Source organism: Pteronotus mesoamericanus, unplaced genomic scaffold, assembly GCF_021234165.1.
Source record: "Pteronotus mesoamericanus isolate MK-2021 breed Mesoamerican mustached bat unplaced genomic scaffold, CSHL_Meso_final contig_173, whole genome shotgun sequence".
Lineage (NCBI taxonomy): Eukaryota > Metazoa > Chordata > Mammalia > Chiroptera > Mormoopidae > Pteronotus > Pteronotus mesoamericanus.
Genome location: NW_026555072.1, coordinates 5,975,205 through 5,998,291, shown reverse-complemented (window position 1 = coordinate 5,998,291; position 23,087 = coordinate 5,975,205).

Sequence of the window (23,087 nt, the reverse complement as noted above, 5' to 3'; positions counted from 1 at the left end):
CTAGGATAAAGCTCTAGAGCTCACCTACACTGAGTGAGATTAAAAAGAGATCAGAGGAGGAAGAAAGATGGTGGAGGAGTGAATGGGAGTCACGCTGACCTCCTCCCAAGACCAAACTTGGAATTGCAACTAAATAATGGAGTAATCACCTGGAAGGCAATGGAACTATTGTGGGAGAGGAGACTTTGAGCTGTGGAAAGACAGTGGATTCAACTCTCACACATCCCAAAGGGAGAGAAGTGCGGTGGAGGCTCGAGAGGGAGGACTGGGGCCTACGTGCACTAGCACCAGAGGGACATTGAAATGGCCAGTTATCTCCCCCCGAGAAGAACGGGGTCTGAATCATAAACAGGGACCTCTAAACTGCAGCAGCTAAAACCAGGAAAATAAGACAAAACGCAACCCCGAAAAGCTTAGGGATACTCTCTGCCAGAGACAGGTGGCTGGGGATGCAAAGAGACATTTAAAGGGACAACACAAAAACTGCAGTGGCAGCCACCCTCCTTAATCTCTGGGTAGAGGCGGCAGCAGGGTGGGCTGGTGCCTGGGAAAATATTGGTGAGGAAAACTTTGAGAAGAGAATGGAGATGGCGGCCGGAGGAGCCCCCGTGATAACGCACCTCCCACTTTGCAGCTACCATCTGGCTCAGGCATAAGGGAATCAATTAACCTGCCTTTTGTCTGCTCTGCACACAGCTTGTGCGCATGTGAGCTGCGGGGCTGAATGCAGACTGGCTGGGAGAGCCTTGAGGAAAGACTGGAGACGGAGGCATTGGGGAAAGAACAGGAGGAAGAACTGGGGAGTCCCGAATCCCTCCCTTTTCCGTAGTCTCCATTCTCGGCAGGCAAGGCACACCCCCAAAGAGGCAGAAGTGGGGCGCGCATGAACCACACTGCCTGCGATTGAAACACAGTCCACACAGGAGGTGGATCCTTGGCAGAAAGGGGTCACAGAATTGCCCAGAGACCCCTAAGGAGAGACTGGAAATGGAGGCATTGGGGAACGAATGGGAGGAGGAACCAGGGAGTCCCCACGCCTTCTCCTTTCCCTAGTCTCCATTGTGCGGGAAAAGGACACACTCGCAAAGAGTAAAAAGCCCAAAAGCACACAATAGAAAGCCCAAAACCACCCAGTGCAGGCATGCACACTGGCGCCGAGTGGCCGGCGAGGGTTGGCGAGCGTGTGTGTGTACCTACACAGGCTGGTGAGAGCTCTCGCGGGCTGGCAAAGCCTCCCACAGGTTGGCACCAATGGGGCCTGTGAGGGAGTGAACAGGTCGGGGAGGGCAGCTGTAAATCGACCCTTGCAGGCTACGAGTGCAGAGCAGGCCACAGAAATAGTGGATCCCGGGACAAAGGGGTCACAGAGCTGCCCAGAGTCCCTGGAAGAGAGACTGGAGACAGGATTAACGGTAGAGTCCTGGAGCTGACTTCCTCCCATTTCCGTAGTCTCCATTTGGCGAGGGCGAGCAACATATCCAAAGAGCCAAAAGCAGGGAAAGCACACAACAGAAGACCCTAAACAGACCAGTGCTGGGGTGCCTACCGGATTGGAGGGCCAGACTAGTACATGAGGTCCTGAAGAAGGCCGCTGGGCTGGGGCAATCACGTGTGAGCCCAGGCGGGCAGGGAATCCTGCTAGGCCGGGAAGTGCGATCAAGGAGCCGGCAGGAGAGTGCAGAGCGATCCACAGAAATAGTGGATCCCGCTCTGAAGGGGTCACAGAGCTGCCCAAAGCAGGAGTCAAACACAGACAGTAGACTCCTGGAAGGCTCAAACAAATGACCCAAGGCCATAGAGGGTCAACAACTGACATCATCAGAGGCAGGACCAGAAAGAAAATTAAAGGAAGGAAGGAAGGAAGGAAGGAAGGAAGGAAGGAAGGAAGGAAGGAAGGAAGGAAGGAAGGAAGGAAGGAAGGAAGGAAGGAAGGAAGGAAGGCGAAAGAAAGAAAGAAAGAAAGAAAGAAAGAAAGAAAGAAAGAAAGAAAGAAAGAAAGAAAGAAAAAGACCCACCTACTATCATAGAAGTTTAATCCACAAAGTCAGGAAATCTAGATGGCCCAATAAAAGCAGAAGCAAAAATAAATAAATACATAAATAAATAAGTGAATTACTTAACAGACTCTCACAAAAGTGGGAAGAAAAAGAATTTCTCCACAAATAAATGGAAAAGGGGACTCCCCAAAGAGAGAGCTAAATGAAATAGAGACAATGGGACTATCGGATATTGAATTCAAAACAATGGTCCTAAGGAAGTTCAATGAGCTCATCCAGCTCAAAGATAACTCTGAGAAACTGCAGAGAAACTATCAGGATCTTAAAACAAACTACATCAACCTGGAAAAGGACATAGAAACTACCAAGAAGACACAAGAGGATATGAAGAATACCATTTCTGAATTGAAGAACACAGTAGAAGGAATCGAAAGCAAGCTAGATGAAGCCGAGGATCGAATCAGTGAGATGGAGGATAAGGTAGAAAGAAGCTCCCAGAAAGAACAAGAAATGGAAAAACGGCACAAAAAGAATGAAGAGGCGTTTAGGGAAATGCAGGACAACCTGAAATGCAATAATATCCGTATAATAGGGATACAAGAAGGAGAAGAAGAGGAACAAGGGATAGAAAACCTCTTTGAAAAGTAATGATGGAAAATTTCCCCAATTCGAGGAGAGAAAGGGTCTCATGGATCCAGGAGGCACAGAGGATGCCACTCAAGAGGGACTTGAGGAGGTCCACTCCAAGACAAATCATCATTAAAATGGCAATTATCACAGACAAAGAGACAATCCTCAAGGCAGCAAGGGAGAAGGAGAAAGTGACATACAAGGGGGCTCCGATATGGCTAGGAGCTGATGTCTCAACAGAAACACTACAAGAGAGAGGGGAATGGCAACAAATATTCCAAATAATGAAAAGCAAGGGCCTAAAACCAAGGCTGCTCTACCCAGCAGGCTCTCCATTAAAATAGAAGGGGAAATAAGGAGTTTCCCATACAAAACAATGCTAAAAGAATACATCTCTACCAAACCAGCACTCCAAGATATGCTAAAGGGACTGGTTTAACAATACGAAATAAAAGAGTGAAAAGAGAAAAACACAGATATAAAGAGAAAAAATGAATAAGGCTCTACCAGTAATAACTCTCAATGTAAATGGACTAAGTGCCCCAATTAAGAAACACAGGGTAGCTGAATGGATAAGAAAACATGACCCACACATATGCTGCCTACAAGAGACCCACCTCAGAGCAAGAAACCTACACAGATTGCAAGTAAAGGGATGGAAAATAATATTCCAAGCAAATGGACAAGAGAAAAAGGCCGGGTTGCCATACTTGTATCAGACAAAGTAGATTTCAAAACAAAGGCCATAAAGAGAGACCCAGAGGGGCACTTTATAATACTTAAAGGAAGAATCTATCAAGAAGACATAAACATTGTAAACTTATATGCTCCCAATATAGGAGCCCCCAAGTATATAAGGAAATTGTTGGACGACTTCAAAAAAGATATAGACAGCAACACACTGATAGTAGGGGATTTCAACATCCCACTGTCAAAAATGGACAGATCTTCCAACCTAAACATTAATAAAGATACTATGCAGCTGAATGACACACTGGATCAAAGAGACTTAACTGACATATACAAAACCTTACATCCCAAAGAAGAAAAATACACATTCTTTGCAAATGGGCATGGCAGTTTTTCAAAGATAGACCACATGATAGGACACAAAGCAAGCCTCAGCAAATTCAGGAAAATTGAAATAATACCAAACTTTTTCTCAGACCACGAGGCCTTGAAACTCGAAATCAACCTCAAAGAGAAACTTCAAAAACTTGCAAACTCATGGAGACTGAACAGTAGACTATTGAACAATGAATGGGTCAATAATGACATAAGAGAAGAAATCAAAAAATTTCTGGAAACAAATGAAAATGAACAGACAACACTCCAAAACTTATAGGACACAGCAAAGGCAGTCCTGAGAGGGAAGTTCATAGCAATACAGGCCGACCTAAAAAAGATAGAAACATTTCAAATTAAAGACCTACAACTACAACTTCAAGAACTGGAGAAACAACAACAAATAAATCCCAGAGCAAGTAGAAAGAAGGAAATAGTCAAGATTAGAGCAGAACTGAAGGACATAGAGATGGAAAGAAAAATTCAAAGGATCAACCATTCCACAAGCGGGTTCTTTGAAAAGATACATAAAATTGACAAGCCTTTAAGCAGACTCATCAAGAAAAAAAGGGAGAGGACCCAAATTAATAATATCAGAAGTGAAAGAAGAGAAATAACAACTGATACCACAGAAATACAAACAATTTTCAGAAACTACTATGAACAAGTATATGCCAAGAAATTTGAAAATCTTGATGAAATGGACAAATTTTTAGAAAAGTATAATCTTCCAACACTGAAGGAGGAAGAAACAGAAAGCTTGAACAGACTGATAACAGCTGGGGAAATTGAAGCAGTCATCAAGAAAGTCCCGGTACACAAAAGCCCAGGGCCGGACGGATTCACAGGAGAGTTTTACAAAATATTTAAGGAAGAGCTAACCCCTGTCTTTCTCAGACTATTCCAACAAATCCAAGTGGAGGGAAGATTCCCAGACTCTTTTTATGAGGCCAGCATCACCCTAATCCCGAAACCAGATAAAGACCCTACAAAGAAGGAAAACTACAGGCCAATTTCACTGATGAACATAGATGCTAAAATCCTCAATAAAGTATTTGAAAACAGCATCCAGCAATACATTCAAAAGATTATCCACCATGATCAAGTGGGAGCCATCCCAGGCATGCAGGCATGGTTCAATATATGCAAGTCAATTAACGTAATACATAACCGAAACCAAAGGAAAGACAAAAACCACATGATCATCTCAATAGATGCAGAAAAAGCTTTCGATAAGGTACAGCACCCATTTATGATCAAAACACTCAGCAAAATGGAAATAAATGGGGCATTCCTCAACGTAATAAAGGCCATATATGAAAAACCTACAGCCAAAATCATACTTAATTGGCAAAAACTAAAAGCTTTTCCACTAACATCGGGAACACGACAAGGATGTCCGCTCTCACTACTTCTTTTCAACATCGTATTGGAAGTCCTAGCCACAGTGGTCAGACAAGAAAAAGAAATAAATGGCATCCAAATAGGAAAGGAGGAAGTAAAGCTATCATTGTTTGCAGATGACATGATAGTGTGCATAGAGAACCCTGTAGACTCTACCAAAAACCTCCTCAACGTAATAAGTGCTTTTGGCAAAACGGCAGGATTCAAAGTCAACATTCAGAAATCAAAGGCATTTTTGTACACCAGCAATGAAATAGAAGAAGAAGAAATCAGAAAAAAAAAATACCATTCACTGTAGCAAGAAGAAAAATAAAATACTTAGGAATAATTTTAACCAAAGGTGTAAAAGACCTGTACGCAGAAAACTATACAACATTGAAGAAAGAAATTAAGGAAGACACAAATGAATGGAAGCATATACCATGCTCATGGACTGGAAGACTTAATATTATCAAAATGTCCATACCATACAAAGCAATTTATAGATTCAACCCAATCCCTATTAAGATACTAATGACATATTTCACAGAAATAGAACAGACTTCTCAAAAATTTATGTGGAACCATAAAGGACCCCGAAAACCTGCAGCAATTTTGAGAAAGAAAAACAAAGTAGGAGGGATCACAATACCAGGCATCAAACTATACTACAAAGCCAGTATACTTGAAAGCAATGTGGTACTGGCACAAGAACAGACCCATAGACCAGTGGAACAGAATAGAAAGCCCAGAAATAAGCTTAGGTCTATATGGGCATCTAATATTTGACAAAGGGGGCAGAAGCATAAAGTGGAGCAGTAATAGCCTCTTCAACAAATGGTGCTGCTAGAGCTGGATGGCTACATGCAAAATATTGAAATTGGATCATCAGCTGACACCATACACAAAAATAAACTCAAGATGGATAAAAGACTTAAATATAAGTCGCAACACCATCAAAGTCCTAGAGGAGAACATTGGCAGAAAACTCTCAGATATCCCACGCAGCAATTTTTTCACTGATATGTCTCCTAAAGCAAGGGACATAAAGGAAAGAATAAACAAGTGGGACCTCGTCAAAATAAGAAGCTTCTCCATGGCTAAAGAAAACATCAGCAAGATGGAAAGGGAGCCAACTCTATGGGAAAATGTATTTGCTAATGATACATCAGTTAGAGGTTTGATCTCCAAGATATATAAAGAACTCACTCGACTCCACTCCAAGAAGACAAACGATCCAATCAAAAAATGGGCAAAGGACCTGGGCAGGTGCTTTTCTAAGGAGGAGATACAGAGGGCCCAGAGGCATTTGAAAGGACGCTCAGCATCACTATCCATCAGAGAAATGCAGATGAAAACCACCATGAGTTACCTCCTGGCACCATTCATAATGGCCATCATAAACAGATCAACAAACAACAGGTGCTGGTGAGGCTGTGGACAAAAGGGAACACTAGTACACTGTTGGTGGGAATGCAGACTGGTGCAGCCATTGTGGAAAGCAGTGTGGAATTTCCTGAAAAAGCTGAGAATGGAACTGCCTTTTGATCCAGTGATTCCCCTAAGAATCCCAAAACGCCAATTCAAAAGATCCTATGCACCCCAATGTTCATAGCAGCACAATTTACAATAGCCAAGTGTTGGAAGCAACCTAAATGCCCATCAGTAGATGAGTGGATCAAACAGCAAAGATACATTTACAGAATGGAATACTATGCAGCAGAAAGAAAAAAATAACTACTAAACTTCGCAGCAGCATGGATGGAACTCAAGAGTATTATGCTCGGCGAAATAAACCAGGGGGCAAAAGACATATATCATATGATCTCACCTATTTGGAACCTAATTAACAATACAAAGATGCAAGGAAAATAAGACCAGCAACACTGAAAGGAAAAGGAACCAACAGAGACAAGAGGGAAGGAGGGAGGGGGCTGGGGGAAAGGAAGGGAAGGGGAAAGTCAAGGAACATATAGCAAGGAGTCATGTACGAAACCAAAGGGGAAGAGTTGAAGGAAAGAGGGAGGGAGGGAGCAAGGGGGTAAGGGAAAGTGGTGGGGGGTAGGCAGGGACAAATGTATTTGAAAAAAGAAATTAATTAATTAAAAAAAAGAGATCAGAGAATCAAGATGGCAGAGGAGTTAATGGAAGTCACACTGACCTCCTCCCAGGACCAGCCTGGAATTACAACTAAGTTATGGAGAAATAACCTGAAAAAAACTACTGAACAACAGGGAGAGAGGACCCTTATAAGCTTGGACAGACAGAAGAATCAGCCTTAGTGCAATCTAATTGGTAAGGAGTGTGGTAGAGACTCAAGAATGTGGGATGGACACCCATGGGTGGAAACACCAGAAGGATATTAAAAGGGCCAGATGGATCCCCCAAAGAGTGGGTTCTAAACCAAAGTGGGGATCTCCAGCCTATACCACCAGAGCCCAAAAAGTACGCAGACAACAGGCAGCCATGAAAAGCGACATGGTTGCTCTCTGCCAGAGACTGGTGCCTGGAGATGCAAAGAGCCGTTTAAAGGGCCAACACATAAATTTTTATTTGCAGCCACTTACCCTGGTCTCCGGCAAAGGCAGGGGCAGAGTGGTCTAGAGACACCTGAGGAGAGACTGGAAGAGGAGGCTTTGGGGAGAGAACTGAGAGAGTAGCTGGCATGATCTTGGTGCTGAGTCATCCCCCACGCAGCGGCAGCCATCTTGCTCAGGCAGAGACCACTCCCCTGAGTAGCAGCAGCATGAAAGGACCCAATAACACTGCCTCCAGAAGGGACTCCACCCTGCCCTGAGCTGTCTAAGCCGGTCTGCTGTGTGCAGAGTGACTAGATTAACAGCCTAAGGAGGCCACCACGGACAGCAGATTCCTGGAAGTCTCAAACAGAATTTCTAAGTTCAGACATGGACAACATCTGACATCATCAGAGGCAGATCCAGAAAGTAAAAACAGTGGTCTCCTACCATAGAAGTTCACACCACAAAGTCAGGAAATCAAGACAGATCAATTTAAGAAGCAGAAGCCAAAAAGAAGAGTCTCATAAATAATGGGAAGACAAAGAAATATACTCCGAGTGAAAGGGAAAGGAGGAATCTCCAGAAAGAGAACTAAATGAAATAGAGGCAAGTAAATGGTGAGATAATGAGTTCAAAACAATGGTTCTGATAAAGCTCAATGAGCTCAGTGAGCTCAGAGAGAATTACAAAAAAACTACAAGGAAACTATGAGGAACTTACTGCAAACTATATCGGCATGAAAAAGGACATAGAAACATTCAATAACACACAACAGGAGATGAATAATACAATTTCTGAATTGAAGAATAGTGTAGAAGGAATCAAAGCAGGTTAGATGAAGCGAAGGATCGAATCACCAAGCTGAAGGACAAGGTAGAAAAAAGCTCCCAGAAAGAACAAGAAAATGAAAAAAGACTCAAAAAGAATGAAGACGCATTTAGGGAAATGCAGGACAACCTGAAACATAATATCCATATAATAGGGGTACCAGGAGGAGAAGAGGATGAGGAAGGGATAGAGAACCTGTTGAGAGGGTCCCATTCAGGAAGAATCCAATGAGGCCCACTCCAAGAGACATCATCATGAAAATGGCAAATATCAAAGACAAACAGAGAATCCTAAAGGAAGCAAGGGACAAACAGGTAGTAACATACAAGGTGGCCTCGGTATGGCAAGCAGCTGACTTCTCAACAGAAACACTACAAGCAGGAAGAGAGTGGCAAGAAATATCCCAAGTCATGAAAAACAAAGGCCTGCAACCAAGGCTGCTCTTCCAGCATGTCTCTTAATTAAAATGGAATGTGAAATAAGGAGTTTTCCAGACAAAAGAAGGCTAAAAGTATACACATCCACCAAACCAGCACTGCAAAATATGCTAAAGGGACTGCTTTAAGATAAAGAAAAAGAGTCTATAATAAGCAGTTCCTTTCACAGTTGCCAATACTGGACATTACCAATATTTTAATATGTATTAATCTGATTCTGACAATGATGTGTTATTTTAATTGTTCCTTTATTATTTGTTGAAACTAAACCCGTTTTTGTATATTTCTTGCATATTTCTATTATTCTTAAAAAGCTTTAAATGACTTTATGGTATTGTTTATCCATTTATTGATTAAAGGCTTGTTTTATTTTTTTTCCTTAGGAAAAAAAAAACAACTAATAATCCTATTTTAGATGCGTGGCAAATACTTTCCCATTCTATTACTTGTCTTTTAACTTTTTTTATATGTATATTACTATATAGTCTTAAATGTTTAATATAGTCATATTTTCAATATTTTACTATATAGCTTTTTGGTTTGAATATTTTACTTCAGGGTAAGAAAAATATGTTTTTATTTTATCCTAAAACTCCTTAGATTTTACATACTGATTTTTAACTCACCTGAACATTTCTTGTATAATGGGTGAAATAAGGCTCTATGTTTGTTGTATTTCAAGTAATAATGGTCCATGCACCTTATTTATTGAATAAGCCTTATTTTCTCCATTTATTTGAAATATCAATTGAATCAAATATTACATTTTTAGATGGATATATACATTTGTTTCTAGAATGCTCTTTATATTTTATTGATGTATGTGATTATTTCTGTGCTGGTGTCATGTTGTTTTATTTGCTGAGACTTTATAATGGTTTTAAATTTTCTAATATTTTATAATTGACTTTGGCATTTAAAAAATAAATAAAATCAATCTACATTTAAAGAGAAAGAGAGAAAGAAATAAAGAAATACAGGAAGAATGAACTCCTACCTTTTGTGACAACATGGATGGAACTGGAGAATATTATGCTAAGTGCAATAAGCCAGTCAGTGAAAGACAAACACCATAAGATCTCACCTATAAGTGGAATCTATTCAACAAAATATACTATGGAACAAAATAAACCACAGGCAAGGAAACATGGAGTTGCTAAAAGTGACCAGAGGGCATGGGAAAGGAGACAATGGTGGAAAGGGGAAGAGATTAGACAAAGAACATGAATAAATGACCCAAGGACATGGACAACAGAGTGGAATTGACTATAGGGGTAGGGGGTGTGGGTGGTATAGGTTGAGGTGGGTAAAGGGAGAAAAATTGAGGCAACTGTATTTGAATAAACATGCCTTAAAAATTTTAGAAAAATAAAAATAAAATATAAATAGGAAAAGAAAGAGATCAGAGATTTAGGAGGAAAATTATGAGAGTGGGTTGTCATCAGAAATACAAATAATAAACTGTTTTTGTTTTTTAATCATAGAAAGCTATTGCCTAAAACCTGCCTATAGATGTTTATAGCATCTTTATTTCAGAACTTGGAGACAACCAAGATGTCCCTTAGTAGATTAATGGATAAATGAACCAAAGTACACCAACAATGGAACATTATTCAGCACTAAAAAGAAATGAGATATCAAGCCATAAAAAACATGGGGGAATTTTAAATGCATATTACTTTACAAATTTATACAGGATGGGGCAAAAGTAGACTTACAATTGTGAGTATATAAAACACAGAATTTATTCTTGTGTTATTATTTATTAATTATTGTATTATTTTCCATACAAACAACTGTAAACCTACGTTTGTCTCATCCTTTATGTTAATTATACCTTAATAAAGCTGAATTTTTAAATGCATATTACAAAGTGAAAGAAGCCAATCTGAAAAGACTACATATTGTATGATTCCGATATCATATTCTTGGAGAGGTAAAACTATGGAGACACTAAAATGATTAGTGTTTGTCAGGGACAGGGGTGGAGAACAGATGAATAGGCAGAGTACAGAGGATTTTTAGTGCAGTGAAAGTACTCTGTATGATACTGTAATGATGGATACATGTCATTATACATTTGTCCAAACACATAAAAATGTACCACATCAAGAGTAAACCCTAATGTAAACTATGGACTTTGAGTGGAAATGATGTAAATGTAAGTTCATTAATTGTAAGAAATATGCCACTTCGGTGTAGGATGTTCATATTAGGGGAGGCTATGCATGTGTGGAGACAGGGGAAATATGGGAACTCTGTACTTTCCATTCAATTTTTCTGTGAAATTAAAACTACTCTAAAAAATGAAGTCTATTTTTAAAAACAACATGAGACACTCCCTTCTCCCCACCCCCAAAATATTATCTGATTCAGGAGACAGCCTCAGGAAAAACAGAAAAAAAACAAAAACAAAAAAAAATCTCTCCGAGCAATTCTAAAGCATAAAGAGTTAAAAATGAGTCTTTAGCCCTTATAAAAGTACCCAATCAACTCAATAATTTCATAATGTAAATTAAAGCTAATAAACTATTTAGATATGTGCTAATTTTAGTGAAAAATATTTTTGGCATCTTTCCCACCATTTTATGAGTATCTTCAAAGCATTCAGAGAACATCTTTGACTTACAACATACTCTACATCTCATCGAAGGCATAAATCAGGACAATCTTTGGTTCATAAAAATATGACAAAAGAAAAAAGACTCTCAGCTCTAAATTTAAGCACCTTTTGAACTTTATAAAAACCACTTTAAGAGCAAAGTTGTTAGTGTAATAGAAAAACTGAGACTTTTATCTAACCCTTTTCTTTTAAAATACATTCTTCTGTCTGTGTTACTCCATAAAGATAATGAAAAATTATTTTATACACAAAATTAAAAATGTAAGGATTTAAAGCAGTTGAAGAACACTTGAGAAAAAAGACTTATATTTCAGGAGAAAACGAATTCTCAAACAAAATGTGCTATCTTGCCTCATTATAGTTCTAAACTTAGTCCTTCCTTACTTAGGTGAGAAATAGGGCTTTTAAAATCATCAGTTGGTACTTTGCCAATCTGCTGGGATACTCCATGCTAGAGGTAAGGACCCTAATGTCCATTTTATTTCAAAGATCTTATTCCTTACCCCACAGGACATCTCAATAATATCTGACATAAATGAGTAGCACTTCCTTAAAATTCTTCCTTTAGCCTTCATCATATTATAGAATCTATTCCTTCCCTGGCATTCTTTTCCTCAGTGGCCTCAACTGATTTCTCCACTAACACCTGAGTGATTTATCTAGTCCATGCTTCAAATGTTACCTAAAGGTCAATTTCTTTTTTTAAAAAATATATTTTATTAATTATGCAATTAAAGTTGTCCAAATTTCCCCCCTTTGCCCCCCTTTGCCTGGTACCCCCTTTCATTCTAGCAATTCCCTGCCTAAGTTCATGTGCATGGATCATGCATATAAGTTCTTTGGCCTCTCCATTTCCTATACTATTCTTGACATCCCCCTGTCTATTTTGTACCTGCTAATTATGCTTCTTTTTTTTAAATTTTATTTTAATTTATTTTTTCAATTACATTTGTCTCTGCCTCCCCCCCAACCACTTTCCCTTGCCCCCTCTCTCCTTCCCTCCCTCAGCTCTTCCCCTTTGGTTTTGTCCATCAGTCCTTGCTACATGTTCCTTGACTTTCCCCTTCCTTTCCTTGTCCCTGCCCCCCTCCCTCCTTCCCTCTTGTCTCTGTAGATTATGCTTCTTAATCCATGTGCCTTTCCCCCCATTCTCCCCTTGCCCTCTCTCCCCCACTCAGCTGATAACCCTCCAAATGATCTCCATATCTATGATACTGTTCCTGTTCTGGTTATTTACTTAGTTTGTTTTTTTAGATTCAGTTGTTGATAGTTGTGAATTTGTTGCCCATTTTAGTGTTCATAGTTTTGATTTTTTTTCTTAGATAAGTCCCTTCAACATTTCATGTAATAATGGCTTGGTGATGATGAACTCCTTTAGCTTTACCTTGAATGGGAAGCACTTTATCTGCCCTTCCATTCTAAATGATAGCTTTTCTGGAGAAAATATTCTAGGTTGTACGTCCTTGCTTTTCATCACTTTGAATACTTCTTGCCAGTCCCTTCTAGCCTGCTAAGTTTCTTTTGAGGAATCAGCTGATAGTCTTATGAGAACTCCTTTGTAGGTAACTCTGTTTTTCTCTTGCTGCTTTTAGGGTTCTCTCTTTATCTTTAACCTTTGACAGTTTAATTATCTGTCTTGGTGTGGTCTTCTTTAGGTCCAATTGTTTGGAACTCTCTGTGCTTCTTGGACTTGTATGTCTCTTTCCTTCACCAGACTGGGGACATTTCCTTTAGTTATTTTTTCAGATAAGTTCTCAATTTTTTTGCACTTTCTCTTCTCCTTCTGGCACCCCTATAATTCAGACACTGCTGTGTTTAAAGTTGTTCTAGAGGTTCCTAAGCCTATCCTCATTTAAAATTTTTTTTCTTCCTGCTGTTCTGATTGAATCCTTTTTCCTTCTTTGTGTTCCAAATCATTGGTTTGATTCTTAGCCTCATCCTCCCCACTGTTGGTTCCCTGTATATTTTCTTTATTTCATTTAGTGTAACTTGCATTTCTTCCTCATGATTTTGCTGTATACTATGAGTTCTTTGAGCATCCTGATTACCAGTGTTTTGAACTCTGCATCTGATAGGTTGGTTATTTCTGTTTCATTTAGTTCTTCTTCTGGGGTTTTGTTCTGTTCTTTCATTTGGGCCATATTTTTTTGTCTCCTCAATTCTGCAACCTCCCTGAGTTTGTTTCTGTGTATTAGGTAGATCTGCTTTGACTCCCTGTAAAAGACACCTGTAAATTGTGTGGGGTGGAAACGTAGGTAATCATAAGGGTGGGACAACCTACTCCACTGCTTTGTAGCTCTGTGTAAGGGAAGGGCTTAGAGAGGGGACAATGCCACTGCCTGGTTTCTGGAGGTTTGCCCAGCACTCGCCCCAGTTCCAGTCACTGCACCCACTTCTTGTATGTGACTGGTGCCCTTCCAGCTATTGCCCTTCCAGCTGTTGCCTTTCCAGAAGTTGCGCTGGTAGTGAATTTAGGCTTTTACTGCCAGAAGTTATGGAGATTTATCTTCCTGGCACTGGAAGCCTGGGCTGTGTTGTCTGGCCTGGGGTTGGGATTGCTCACTCACAAGGTACCCCTCCCAATTTTTATCTACCACACATGAATGTTGAACTTCCCATTCTGCCACCACTGCCTCTCCATGCCACATTTTATCACCCTGCCACATCTCACCTCTCTGCCCATCTCTGCAACTCCGCTACCCCTACCCATCTGGGTGAATGTGGCTCCTTTAAATCTTTGGTTGTCAAATTTCCATATAGCCTGATTTTCTGATGGTTCTGGTTGTTATTTGTTTTGAGAAATAGTTATAATTCTCTCTGTGGTTGTGCAAGAAGGCGAAGCACGTCTACTTTTACCTCCATCTTGACAGGAAGTCCTCAATTTCTGTTCTTAGCATACTTTCTTAACTTCAAAGGAAGAATTTGCACTGAATCCCAAGAACTAAACATGTAAATATCCCATTGGCACCTCTCACTGGGGTATCAAATCCAACTGATTATCCTCTCCTCTAATGCTGCTCCATATTTTGCATCCTTAACTCAATTGCACCACAGTTGCCCAAACCTGGAAAATCTTTTTAGCTCTGAAATTTTGGGAAAGTTATTAACTTCTTACAACTTTAGTTACATCGTCTGTTTTATGAGAATAGAAAAACAATTTAAGATGCTCAACGTGAAGGTTATTTGAGACACTGAACTGACACAGCTTTAGATTTCAAAGATTATTGCTCTGTGTTGTTAGACAAGGCCCTACTGGGGAACACCTAAGGAAATGGTGAACTTAGCCTTGGCTGTAAATAAGACCAGGGACTTTGACTACCATATTATGATGCCTATAAAACTACCAGCAGGTTAGGAATCAATAACTTTTCATAGAATGAAACAGACTGTTTTAGTTGTATTTGAACCTTAATCTCTTATGTTCTTGCTATAAAATAATAGACTCTACTGCCGAATCTCATTTTCTAAAATTCTTAAATTTCACAGTATTAATACTCACTCCTTTTAATATAAAATGTAACATTAATTTAAAAATGTATTTTGAACTAACTTTGCATGTTTCAATGATCATGTACAAACTACATTCAATGTAGCTCAACAAATTTATGTTAGATCAATTTTAATCTTATTTAAAGTCAATTTTACCCAGAAAGAATTATTCTAAGAGTTTGTACTGATAGCTTGAAATTTATGTATGCTTTTGAAAAGATTAATAGTCATTGACTAAATATTCAAAGAAAAACTAAATTTCTTGATCTTCCCCATACAGAAAAAAATTATATCACTCATCATATTTGATAGTTATTTTTCCCAAAATAAATTTTCACATATTGATAAGTTTGTCCAAAATTTATGACTTTTTAAATTAAAACTTAATTAAAAAAATTTTTTTGCTTGTTTGAGTCAAGAGAAAATAAGATGCTTAGAGAAATTCCATAAGTTTTTTTTGTGATAAATAAAGGCATCTTCATTTTATCTATCTATTGTATCTAATTGCTTATTCAGTCTGTATTTCTTAAACACCTATTGAGTGCAGATAACCCTAGCTTTTCTTATCAAATTGATGAATAATTATATTTTCAGAAATATCCTCTCATTTCCCCAGATATCTTAAAAATGATTTTCAGGTTTTTTTCAGTCTTATTCATTTATTCAACAAATATTTTTTGAGCAGTGCCAAATCCTATTTTTGGCCTTGGAGATAGAGTTGCAAACAAAACAGACAAGGGCTCATATCTCATGAAGCTGAAATTCCACTAGAAAAACAGACAACAATCTCATGAATAAATAGAAAATATATCTTCAGGTGGTGATACATGTAATGACAAAAATCAAAGAATGCAAGGGGATCCAGAGTGAAGAAAAATGCTGTTTTAGATTGAGTGACCAGAAAATAAACCCAGGATGAAGTGGTATATGAACAGAGATATGGGTGAAATAAGAAAGAGTTATGCAAGTACTGAGAGAAGACAAATTGAGGCAGAGTGAATAGCCTTGGGCTGAGGGCAAGATTAGGATGTTTAAAATAAAGAAAGGATGCAACTGTGGCTGGAACAGAGTAAATAGCAAGATTAGAAAAAAATGAGGCAAGGTCCAAATCACATAGAGCCTTGTAGTCATGATAATGCAGATAAGACATCTGGAGTGTGTTCTAAATGTGATGGGAAGCCACTGGGGAATTTTCAAACTATAGGGTGACATAACCTGAATCATGTTTATAAAAGACGACCTTGGGTCTTTTGTAGAAATGGGCAGTCTACTTATGAGGTCAATGCAGTGAAACATGGTTGAATTCTGACTGTAGTTTGAAAATAGAGCTCTTGGGGAACTTGCTGATAGATTGAGTTTATGATTTGGGTTAAGAAGAGGAATTGGCAATGACACAAGTTTTTGGTATGAACAACTGGTGACCGATTGGTGTTCCTATTTAATTGAAATAGGGAAGATTAGAAGATGAGTACAGTGGATGGGGGAGGCAGAACTAAGTTTCCTGATTCGGACACAATACAACACCTATTGTTCAACAAGGACAAATGTTCTGCTGCCACATAGACCAGGCCTGCAGAAACATCAATCATTGGGAGAAATTCATGGAGTCAGGATCAGAGAAGATATATGAGTTCACCACTGCCCCTCACACTCTGTGGTAGCTTCACCTCAAATGTCAGATATGGAAAAAATACATGAATTTTTGGGTGAGTGGCTTTTAAGCTGAATGGTTAGGGAGAAACCAGACTTTCCCAATATAGTGAGGGTCCAGGATGTAACAGCAATGATACATTAGAACCATGCTTGATCCTTAATCTGCCAGTATTTCCTCTGGGATGATTAGGAAGTAGAATATAAGAATTAGGTATAATAGGACCTTGTCCCATCCCCGTCCTGCCAGTTTCTCTTCCAGTGTTATGGAAGTGAAAGGACTGTTCAAGTAGCCTGTTGCTGCTATATGACAAGGAAAGCTAACAGAAGGATTTTCTGTATCAATGCTCATGATTGGAGAAGTACTAGCCCTTATCAGGGCATGCTTTGAAGGCTCGGGTCCATGCCCCATTGTTGACCAGGATTGATTGTCTTAGTTACTAGCCTTAGCCAGTTTCTATGAAGATACTCAAGAGTTCAACTTCTTCTCTATAGGGGATAATTCCTACGACTTAACACCTACTACATAGTAAAATTTTGGATTAAGTTGGAAGTAGTGGAGTGGTGAAATGTGATTAGATTCAAGAAATACTCTGAATGTACACTTTTTTTTATTAAAAATTTTATTTACTTATTTTTGAACCAAGGGGAAAGAAGGGAAAAATACAGGGAAAGAAACATCAATGTGTGGTTGCCTCTCATGTGTCCCCTACTGGGGACCTGGCCCACCACCCAAGCATATGCCCTGACTGGGAATCGAACCAGTGACCCTGTGTTTCACAGGCCACCACTGAATCCACTGAGCCACACCAGCCAGGGAAGAATGTAAATTTCTTAAAGAACTTGCTGATAAATTGACTATATGATTTAAGGAGGAAAAGAAGAATAAAAAAGTATACATAGCTTTTTGTGAGGAAATAACTGATTTATTCATATAGTCACTGACAGAAATAAGGGAGGTTAAAGGGATGCATTGCGGAAGAGGGTGGGTGGAATCAAGAATTCAGACTTGGAAATGTCTAACAGACACACAAGTAGAGAGGAAGACAACACCTGGGGCTCAGGGGAAGATATGGATGATGGATACAAATTTGGGAGTCATAACATGTAAGTGTCTTTTAAAGCCATGGGACTGTATCAACTTAAGAACAAATATAAAAGAGGAAAGGACTGCAAATTGAACCATGTATGAATTATATCAATAGGTACAAGCTAGAAGCAGGCTTAATACCCACTGCTCCAGGCAGACTTGTGGTTGCCTACACCAAGAAAAGAAGGAATATTGAAACATAATATAATCTCAAAATAATGCCTGTGATATGCTGCATCTGGTAGGCCTGAGGTAGACATATGTGTCATGTTCCAAGGCAGGAGGAAAATATTTCTACACAGATACAGAACTTAATAAACATATAAATATTAAAAGCATGGCTTTTCCCTCTCTTTGCTAAGGAGAATTACATGCCAACTCAACAGCAAATTGTCAAAATTCTATACTTCACTTACTCTCTTATCACTTTCAATTGAAATTATATAATTATTTCATTCTCTGTATCTATGAGTCTGTTTCTATTTTGTTTGTTTATTTTATTAATTAGATTTCATATGTAAGAGGAATCATATGGTATTTGTGTTTCTCTGACAAGCTTCTTTCACTTAGCATAATACTATCCACATCCATCCCTACTGTTGCAAAAGATTTCCTTTTTATGGCTGAGCACTATTCTATTGTGTAAATGTCCCACAGCTCTTTTACCTACTCACCTACTGATGGGCACTTGCATTGCTTCCAAATCCTGGCAATTGTAAATAACACTGCAATGAACATAGGGGTGCATATATCCTTTTAAATCTGTATTTCAGGCTTCTTCAGATATATTCCCAGAAGTGGAATTGTTGGATCATAAGGCAGTTCCATTTTTAATTTTTTTGAGGTAACTCCATACTGATTTCCATAGTGGCTACACTAATCTGCATTATCACCAACAGTGTACAATATTTCCCTTTTTCCACGTCTTCACCAACACTCGTTGTTTATTGATTTATTGATGCTGGCCATTCTGACACATAGGAAGTGATATCTCATTGTGGTTTTAATTTGCATTTCTCTGATTATTAGTGATATGGGGCATTTTTTCATATGTCTATTGGCCATCTATATGTCCTCTTTGGAGAAATGCCTAGAGGACATCAGGTTCTTTGCCTGTGTGAGTGGGGTTTGAGGGGCTAGGTGAAATATGTGAAGGGATTAAGCAAAAGAAAAAAGAAAAAGCTCAGACACAAACAACAGTATGGTTATTACCAGAGGGAAAGGGGGATGGGGCCAGGTAGAAGAGTGTAAAGGGAGGATAAATGGTGATGGAAGGAGATTAGACTTTGGGTGGTGAACACACAATACAATACACAGATGATGTATTATAGAATTGTACACTTGAAATCTATATAATTTTATTAACCAATTTCACCCCAATAAATTCAATAAAATATATTTTATTTTATTTAAAAAAAATTTGTTGTTGTTAAATTACACTTTTCCCCATTATCCCCCTCATTATTCCCTCCTGCCCTACTAAACCCCTACATTTCACTTTCAATCCTCCCCTCCCTGTTGTCTTTGTCCATGGGTCCTTTATACATGTTCTTTGACTTAACCCTTGACTTTCTTTCCCCCATTATCTCCCTCTTCCCTCCCCTCTGGTCACTGTGAGTTGGTTCTTTATTTCCATGTCTCTCGTTCTATTTTGCTTGCTTGTTATGTTGATTAGTTTCCACTTATAGGTGAGAACATATGGTATTTGTCTCTCATTGCCTGGCTTATTTCACTTAGCATAATATTCTCCAGTTCCATCCATGCTGTGGTGAAGAGTAGGAGCTCCTTCTTTCTTTCTGCTGCATAGTATTCCATTCTGTAAATGTACCACCATTTTTTGATCCATTCATTTACTGATGGGCATTTAGGCTGTTTCCAGCACTTGGTTAATTGTAAATAACACTGCTATGAACATTGGGGTGCATAGGTTCTTTTTAACTGGTGGTTCAGGATTCTTAGGGTATGATCCCAGCAGTGGAATTGCTGGGTCAAACAGCAGTTCCATTTTTACTTTTCTGAGGAAATTCCATACTGTTTTCCACAGTGGCTATACCAGTCTGCATTACCACCAACAGTGTACTAGGGTTCCTTTTCTCCACAACCTCATGAGCACTTGTTGTTTTATATAATTATTCTAAAGCTCTTTGAGCAGGGCTTGTATTTCTTTTGAATACAGCATTTTATCCTGTCTTTAATAGGGCTATGTTTTAATCTGTCCTTCCCAGAAACTATGGAACTATTAAGTTATTGGATATTCTCTTAATGTGACATGTTTGTTTCTTTTTCAAGTCCTGGCTTCTCAGTCTTATGTTTCATTTACAAAGTAATGATGCTTCTGATATGATTATTCTACTACAGATCACTCATATTCTTTCTCACTCTGAGGAAATGTCAAAAAGGAAGCATGAAAATGCCATTGACCTTTCTTCAACTTTTGGATTTAGAGTCAGAAATTGGTTATGGCATAAGCTAAATGAACTAGATATTAAATCATAATTAGTAATGCTTAATCAGGAACCAAAAGAGTCTTGGTTGGTAGGAATGAAGCAACAAATAAAAATGTCCAACAGTAAAAAAATAGGGAACTATTCTGGTCCCTCTTTGGTTTAGATTATTTCCTCCCCTTAAAACAAAAAGATCTGTTTTTTATAAAAACAATTAAAATTAAATATATTGAATACTAAAATTTTTCAGGAACAATATATGTGTGAGAATAGTCGAGAAATTTCTGGAAAAATAAACAATGAATAATGAAGGGTTTGGTGGAAACATCTATTACTCACTCAATATCCATGTGCTTTTCCACATTTTTTACTCCCCTTGTTGTTGATTGGACATTGTGACTAGTTCTGGCTACTGGGCAGAAGAAGTGTCACTTCTAGGTCAAACCATTTAGTATCCATGTCCGCAAACTCTTCAGTTCTTTCTTCCCATGCTCCAATGACCTGGAGGCCATATATTAAGATAGTGGCATCACAACAAGGAAACAGCCTGTGTCATTAAATCTCCAAATGGAAGACAACTCACTTGGCAAGTTGCCGGAACCACAGTATATTTGTTTCATGTGAGTGTGAAATAAGTCTTTGTTCTATTAAACTACAGAGATTTGGGGGCTTTTTTTTTTTTGCCATAGCATTACTTATGTATATACTGATACAAGAAGAAACTTTCCACATTAGATATTACTAAATAAATCAAGAAAATATAAAAGGGCTCGTAAATGGACCATATCTGTTTGGAAGTTTAGAATATGACAATGATGTCTTAAATCAGTAGGTGACAATGGCTTATTGGTGCATGTCTCAGTGAAAAAATTAACCAAAAACTTAGTATTTCAAAACAACAGCATCATTTATTATCTCTCATAGATTCTATGGGTTAGGAATTCAGACAAGGCATGAAAGAAACAGCTTCTCTCTGTGCCACACACATTGTCGAAGGCCTCAGCTAGAGCAGTTCAAAGACTGGAGGCTGGAATCCTCGGAAGGCTCATTCACTTATGTGTCTGAGACTGATGCTAACCATTGGCTGGTGCCTAGTGGGACTGTTAGCTGGAACACTGACATGTGGTCTCTCTCCACATAGCCTGAACATCACAACATGGTCGTTGGGTTTTAAGGGCGAATGTGGCCGAAAAAAAAAAAGAGAGCTATATTATCTATAGTATCTTAGCTTAAGAAGACACACAGCATCACTTCTGCCATATTCTGTGGATCAAGGCACTTTAAAAAGTTCATTCAGGTTGGAGATGAAAGACAAATGCATCTTGATGTAGAAGTATCAATGTCATATTATAAAAAAGGGCATAAAGAATGGGATATATATATAAAGATAGAGAGAGAGAGAGAGAGAGAGAGAGAGAGAGAGAGAGAGAGAGAGATTCATACATACGACTGCCATCTTTGAAAAACATAATCTGCCATAGTGCAAATGGATAATTTATTTGTTAATTCTCCAATACCACTTTTGGGCTAGCTGAGTGTAAGCCCTCCTACTACAGAGATGAGACAAACAAGTATTTTCTTATATATAGATATTATGGTTTGAGCACATTACTTAAAGATGAACTAATAATTGTATAAAAGACAAGATGCAACCGATAAATTTTTCTAAAATTAAAGACATTGTTTTTGGCAGACTTTTCTCAAATTACAAACTAATATATATATAGATAAAATTTCCATATGCATTATTTTACTTAGTTATTTTATACTGTTGGAAGTAACAATTTGGGTTCTTTACTGAGATACTTTAAATGTTCAAAGCCTTGAAAAATTCCAGGCTAATGATGTTTGTTATATGAAGCAGAGCTTCAGGCTTTTATTTGCCATGTGTCTATGCACTATAGTAAATGAAAAACATTTTCTAGGAGAAACTTGGCCTTGCCCATGGTTTTTTCATTCTCATCTTAAAGCAAAGGTAATATAGGTTCTCCACTTAGGCACACACCATTGTTAGATGGTTCCTGGCTTTTCACAAAAGTATGTCAACCTTACTTTCAGGTAATCAATGCCTACAAAAATATTCCAACATATAAGGGCTGACTGTCAGAACATATCAGAGAGTGCAGTCTTGAACTCTCTGTTGCCCTATTTTTAACTTCATATCTCTCTGAAATAAACAATGCCTAGGAAAGATTACTTGAGAGATAAAGAATTCACCCTTCACCCAGCACTGTCATTGCTCTGCTCAGATCTTTTTGGATCACTTTTATCAGTGTGTAACCCACTTCATTCCCCACTCCAACTTCTGCAACTCTTTTTATGAGGACTGATTTCAGTCCACTGGAACTACTTTGCTCACAGGCACTAGAGTAAGAATTACCTGGGAGTTTACATCACTCCTACCTCACCCTTGGACTCCACACCCATTAACCCATGGTTGATGAGTGCAGGAGAACAAAGCCCAGTTCCTTTACCCCAAGTCAAGAGAAACTCTGAGTTGTAATTTATCCTCTAGAGCTCCCTACAGGGTCAGTATGAGGCTGGGACATCACCTGAACTCACACCCTTGCTCTGTTTCTTCTCCTCCTCTACCCTGCTCCCCGTAACTCCTCTGCCAGTTTTCTCCTGGAAACATGTTGACATAAATCACATGTCCATGAGTCATAAAATTAGGGTCTTCTTCGGGAGCAAAAGACCTGAGAGATAATTCTTCTTAGGTGTTCTAGTATATTGTATGTGTGTGAATCTAGGTGACGCACTAGAGAGTGGAATATTTGGACTATATGATGTAGTTCTAACAAATCAGAATTTACAAGCCAGTGAGATTGCCTAGGAGATGTGTGCACATAAAACTTCTAGAAAGACTTTTCTGAAAAAGAGCCCTATGAACTGGGTCAAGAAGAGGTAAGACATTAAAATAGACCAGAAACCA